Source organism: Cydia strobilella, chromosome 3 (assembly GCF_947568885.1).
Source record: "Cydia strobilella chromosome 3, ilCydStro3.1, whole genome shotgun sequence".
In the NCBI taxonomy this organism is placed as follows: Eukaryota; Metazoa; Arthropoda; class Insecta; order Lepidoptera; family Tortricidae; genus Cydia; species Cydia strobilella.
This window is the reverse complement of record NC_086043.1, coordinates 22,664,803-22,670,802: the sequence shown is the minus strand read 5'-3', so window position 1 is coordinate 22,670,802 and position 6,000 is coordinate 22,664,803. Positions and strand designations below refer to the sequence as shown.

Below are 6,000 nucleotides of genomic sequence, written 5' to 3'. Positions count from 1 at the left end.
CATAGTAAATTTTGTAACCCCAGTAAATTCACTGCCATCTGTCGACACACTTTAAAACTAAAAATAAATATTTATAAAAATACGATAAAATGTATTTAAATATGGATAAATGATTTTTTTTATTTGCATTAATTATTTTTATGATTTTGACCCATGTTCTTTCACTGATATGCGTTAAAATTGTTAAATAACAAACGAAACCGTCAACGCCATCTATATGACAGTAAGCCAAAGCTAGTAGCGCCCTCTGAACGAGAATCAAATTTTCTTGATTTTCGAGGCACGTTTTTTCCTTAGACTGTATCCATCTATTACGGAGTTACATCTATCTTTGATAACAAATAACTATTTTAGCACCGTTTTTTCTTGTGTAGAATCCACAATAGTTTATATGGATATAAATAATTCATTAACACGCTAACCGTTGAAATCCACGCCACAATGATCGGTTTTATACCCCATAAATCCACGTATCAAAATAGTAAAGCTTCGAGCTTCAGTCAGTTATATTGCCGTGTTGGCGGCCGGCGCACGCGCTGCCCGAAATACATCGATCGGAACCGTTTCGTAATTCCATTTCGTAACCTCTTAACTTAATCCTTTGAACCTTCGTAACTAACCTCACACGTGTATGTGCAGTGATGTGGAAAACTTAAATTATAAACAAACGTGCAAACGCAACCTTGCCGATAGTAAACAACATTCTACGCTACAGTTCTGAAACTGTACGAAAATTGTTCGGAGCGTGTAGAGCGCAAACGTTTTAAAACCAAAATCAATTTTATTGTAGCTTTGCTATTTTGCTTGCCTTTATTATACAATTTTCAAAAAAAAAATCGGAAACGAAAAATATAAAATTGTCGAACTTGCTTACAAAATATCAGTTCAGAAATCAGCTCATCAGTTGAGAAACATGCGACCCGGTATACGAAATCATTTTTGCCCAAGCTAATACGGAAACTGCTGATAAATAAAATTGTACAAGTTTTTTTGAGGCTAGAAAATTTAATCTTATTAATAAGGTTAAGTTTTCCTGCAAGGTCAGATGAATGATCTGTTAAAAACAAAAGTATACGGGAATTCTTCTTAGATTAGGTATAGTCCGACAGGAAGTTGTAGAAAATTATTGAGGGCGCCACTTCCTACGTAACTATCACATTTTTGACGTAAAATGCTTAAACATGGCAACAATATAGTACGGAATTTTTTTAATTTCTACTATTTTATGTACAACGTGCAAGCGAACATTTGGCTGTTTACTGAAAACACGCTAAGGCGTTAGTAATTTAAATTTAAAACTAAAGATTAATCGACCTATCAATCTGCGGACTGCATAGTCGCGTCCTTGTCCCACTGGCGTGCCAGGAGACGCATTTAGACCGGCCTACCCGGCTTGTCCTCCAACAAACTTTCTTCCAACCCCGACCAATCAAAAATAGACCTTCCGACCTCTCGATAAGATTGACGGCGACGACCTATATAAATTGGTGCCCTGTAATTCAGACAAGCTTTCACGGGAATCGGTACATCCGAGTTTCGGCCTTATGGCATCTAGATTAGGGATTGTTGATGTGAAAAGATAAAGTAGTGATAGTGTAAACACACCGGAACGCGGACCTGATCGGTACGCCGTGCACTGACATTTGGCGATCAGTTCTTTTAATTGATACGTAGCTGGTGTAACTATTTTATCGCTCTCTTTTCTATTAATATAATTAATATATTTAATATTACTTGTAGCACTCACGAGAAGTTCACGATCTGCGTTGTCATGGCAATAGTAGCTTTTAATAGAACTAGAAGTCCAGTAGCGAACACAGAAATGACAACTCTCTGATCATGTTTGGTAACAATTTATAATACGAAAAATCGAGAGGTCAATGAAAAATAGAGGCGAGCAAGTATTATTTAAAGTTATAATATATCATAGGTATTGATACTGTTATACCATTATCATTAATTTCAATATAGTTTCTCCGAACTTCTATTTGTACTTACCGAAAATATTTATGATAAGTTAAAACATTTCCTTATACTTGATAATGATAACTTATTTATGTCCAAATATACTTTACATTATTATGACTTTGAACACTTTGCTTTGAGACTTTCAAAACTAAGATATACATGATATTCTATTAAAAAAAATGCGTAAAAATCAATCCACACGGAAGAAGGACTAAAGCATGGAAGCCGGGCAAAAATGCTTCGCAATCATGTATACCCGTCCAACTTCCTTACGAATTAGATAATGTGTCAAAATGTATCCTATTAATGAGTACATTTTCCTTGCGTTCATCTGTTTTACAAATTATATTTATATTAATGTGATTATGATTACTCTTATTTAGTACAAAAGAATAGAATAGAATAAGATTTTATTCGTAAGCACAAACAAACATTACATAATATAAAAGAAAACATAAAATAAGATTAAAGATCAGATGCGATCTGCACAAACACATACAATAAATTAAATACGATTAACTAACGTAAATAAAGAAAATAACAGAAATCTTACTTACACATTACACATGTTGATACTACTGGGTACAGCCAAATTATCCAACATTGCGATTATTTCTACACGCGTCAATACCAATATTATTCTTATGAAGATAATTCTTTTGGTGATATTGCTGATTTTTTTATTTTGTAAATCTAATTTCAGTTTAAAGCACCTACCAACAATTTCACAATTCATCGACCTTCCAGTCAAAACAACTATTTATACTCTCATTCAAACTCTCGAGACTAAACCGTTTGTAAGGAACATCTGTTTATTTACAAAATTTAATGCCTCTTGGAATGGGCCGGATTTATTATGATTATAGTGTAAAAAATGTTACGTTCATTTTAACATTACCGCTAGGTATAAGTACGTACATTTCATTGAATATAATTAAGAGGCCGTAGTCGATTTTGGAGCAAAAATTTTAAATTGATAGATTTAGTCGTTGAAATTATACACGTTTTGTTACGTAATATCTAAATAACAAGTATTGGTTTCTATTAGCACGTTTTCTCTTCTTGCCTTTTAATAATGAGGTCGCGAGCGTGCATCACCGGTAATATATGAAGAGAAGGGGCAGTTTTTAAAAACTCATCAAAAAATTATGGTGGTAAATTATAAAAATTGATGTATACGAATAGTTTCAGCAAATGTTGTAGATTGTTCAAGTATCCAAATTACGCTGAAATTAAGTCGATTTTCAGAGAAATTGTAACTTGTTTTGAAGTAATTTCTGGAGAAAATTGAATTCGTTTAACTTTCATTTCCTCGAACTCTAATGTCTCTGTCATATGACAAAATTGTAATTTGATAAAAGTCAAGTACAGAATATGTGTAATAGAAATTTACCATTTTTAGCAGTCCAAACTTTACGAAATTTACAAATATGAGCGACAAAATCAGTGCTTTACGCGCGTTTACCTAAACGTCCTTCAGAAAAAAAATCATTACTAATTTAGTGAGTCTGTTTAAAAAAAATTGATCTGATAAAAGGCAAGATAAGAAGATGTGCTAATAGAAACCAGTACTTGTTATTTCAATTTGGTAACAAAAGGTGTACAATTTCATCGACGAAATCTATCAATTTTACATTTTTGCGACTAAAATCGACACCGGCCTCTTAAGTAAATCACTACATAGTATAAAACAAAGTCGCCTTCCGCTGTCTGTCCGTTTCCTATGTATGCTTAGATCTTTAAAACTACGCAACGGATTTTGATGCGGTTTTCACCTATCAATAGAGTAATTTTTGAGGAAGGTTTTAGTGTTTATGTAAAGGTTTTATGTAACCCGTGCGAAGCCGGGGCGGGTCGCTAGTTGAGTATATATCTTTGCTTAATAAACATAAAATCTAATTTACGGTACCTACGTGAAACAGACTCCGGTTTTGAGTAGAGAAGTTTTTAAATCGTAGTCCTTAGTACCTAGTGTATATTATATTTTGAGCTGTACTTTTGTTTCAGTATATTGTTTCATGATTTCAGGCAAATAAGCTGTCAAGTTATGTTCACCTATTCAATTTTTGAATACTGCAAAAATGAGGCTTAAATTTTAATAGATAAATATGATGCATTATCAATGAATACAAATGGCATAAAATTGTGGTATAAATATTATTATGTCGATCATGCAAAAAAATATATTACAGAAAGTAGATATGTACGAAGGTAGAAGAAGAGAAGGAGAAGAGGATATGTAGAAGCAAAGATAGATATAACTCCGTAATAGATGGATACAGTCTAAGGAAAAAACGTGCCTCGAAAATCACGAAAATTTGATTCTCGATCAGATGGCGCCACTAGTTTTGGCCTACACTCGTATAGAGGGCGTTGACTGTTTCGTTTGTTATTTATAATTTTAACGCATACCAGTGAAAGAACATGGGTCAAAATCATATAAAAATAATTAATGCAAATAAAAAAATCATTTATCCATATTTAAATACATTTTATCGTATTTTTATAAATATTTATTTTTAGTTTTAAAGTGTGTCGACAGATGGCAGTGAATTTACTGAGGTTACAAAATTTACTATGAGAGTACCGCTCTAGTATAAGTTACTCTATGGTAGAAGTCTTACAATGCAAATCACTACAGCAATGCAGCAACTGTTATTGAAATCCTGCAAATAACATCATGATTCATTTCACCGGTATCAGCCCACCGTTTGACATTTTTCTCTGCTGACACCACTGACTGAGCGACTGCCACTTCAAATAAAACTATCATCGTTAACTACTGAACTTATAGATTGATTGTAGGCAAAGATAGATGTAACTCCGTAATATATGGATACAGTCTAAGGAAAACACGTGCCTCGAAAATCAAGAAAATTTGAGTCTCGTTCAGAGGGCGCTACTAGCTTTGGCTTACTGTCATATAGATGGCGTTGACGGTTTCGTTTGTTATTTAACAATTTTAACGCATATCAGTGAAAGAACATGGGTCAAAATCATAAAAATAATTAATGCAAATAAAAAAAATCATTTATCCATATTTAAATATATTTTATCGTATTTTTATAAATATTTATTTTTAGTTTTAAAGTGTGTCGACAGATGGCAGTGAATTTACTGGGGTTACAAAATTTACTATGACAGTACCGCTATAGTATAAGTTACTCTATGATTGTAGGTAACTGTGCAAGAGAAAAGTAGGTTTTGCTTTTGAAATTTCTTCTTTATTCACACGTCGATCTAATTAGTAGGTAAGTATAATATTGTTTTCTGAAATTGTTGAGTAATCGCAATTTCTTTATTTACGTTCTATTTGTAAAGGTTTAAATGGTAACTGTATTTAGATTGTGTTATGTTTTATAACAGATAATTTGCCGATACAAATTTAAATAGTTATTTTCAAAAAATTCTGTTGCATCGCTAACATTATTATATCATATTATTTTCTTTTATTCTTAATTCACAGAACCATAGAGTAATTTTTACTAGAGCGGTACTGTCATAGTAAATTTTGTAACCCCAGTAAATTCACTGCCATCTGTCAACACACTTTAAAACTAAAAATGAAGATTTATAAAAATACGATAAAATGTATTTAAATATAGATAAATGATTTTTTTATTTGCATTAATTATTTTTATGATTTTGACCCTGTTCTTTCAGTGATATGCGTTAAAATTGTTAAATAACAAACGAAACCGTCAACGCCATCTATACGACAGTTGGCCAAAGCTAGTAGCGCCCTCTGAACGAGAATCAAATTTTCTTGATTTTCGAGGCACGTTTTTTCCTTAGACTGTATCCATCTACTATGGAGTTATATCTAGCTTTGACAGAACTAATAAGTTTTTCGATTGACAGCTATTTTTACCCCTTAAATGAATACAATTTGTTTATGAATCCCACTCGTCTGTATATTGAAGAACGCATATCCATCATATTTTGGGAATATCGTAGGAGGCACTAATTTTAGCTACAACTATTTCAAGTCCATGCATTTCTGGGGCTTAAGATTAGTCACGACTTTTATTT

General features: G+C 32.4%; 1 protein-coding gene across 1 annotated transcript in view; it reads left to right on the top strand.

Moving 5' to 3' along the window:
• Positions 1–517: 517 nt before the first annotated feature.
• LOC134756132 (obscurin) overlaps positions 518–6,000 on the top strand; it is a 159,874-nt gene continuing 154,391 nt past the window's right edge. Inside the window, exon 1 of the mRNA XM_063692954.1 lies at positions 518–567. The gene's annotated coding sequence lies outside the window, so the exon portion shown is untranslated. The remainder of the gene's footprint in view (positions 568–6,000) is intronic.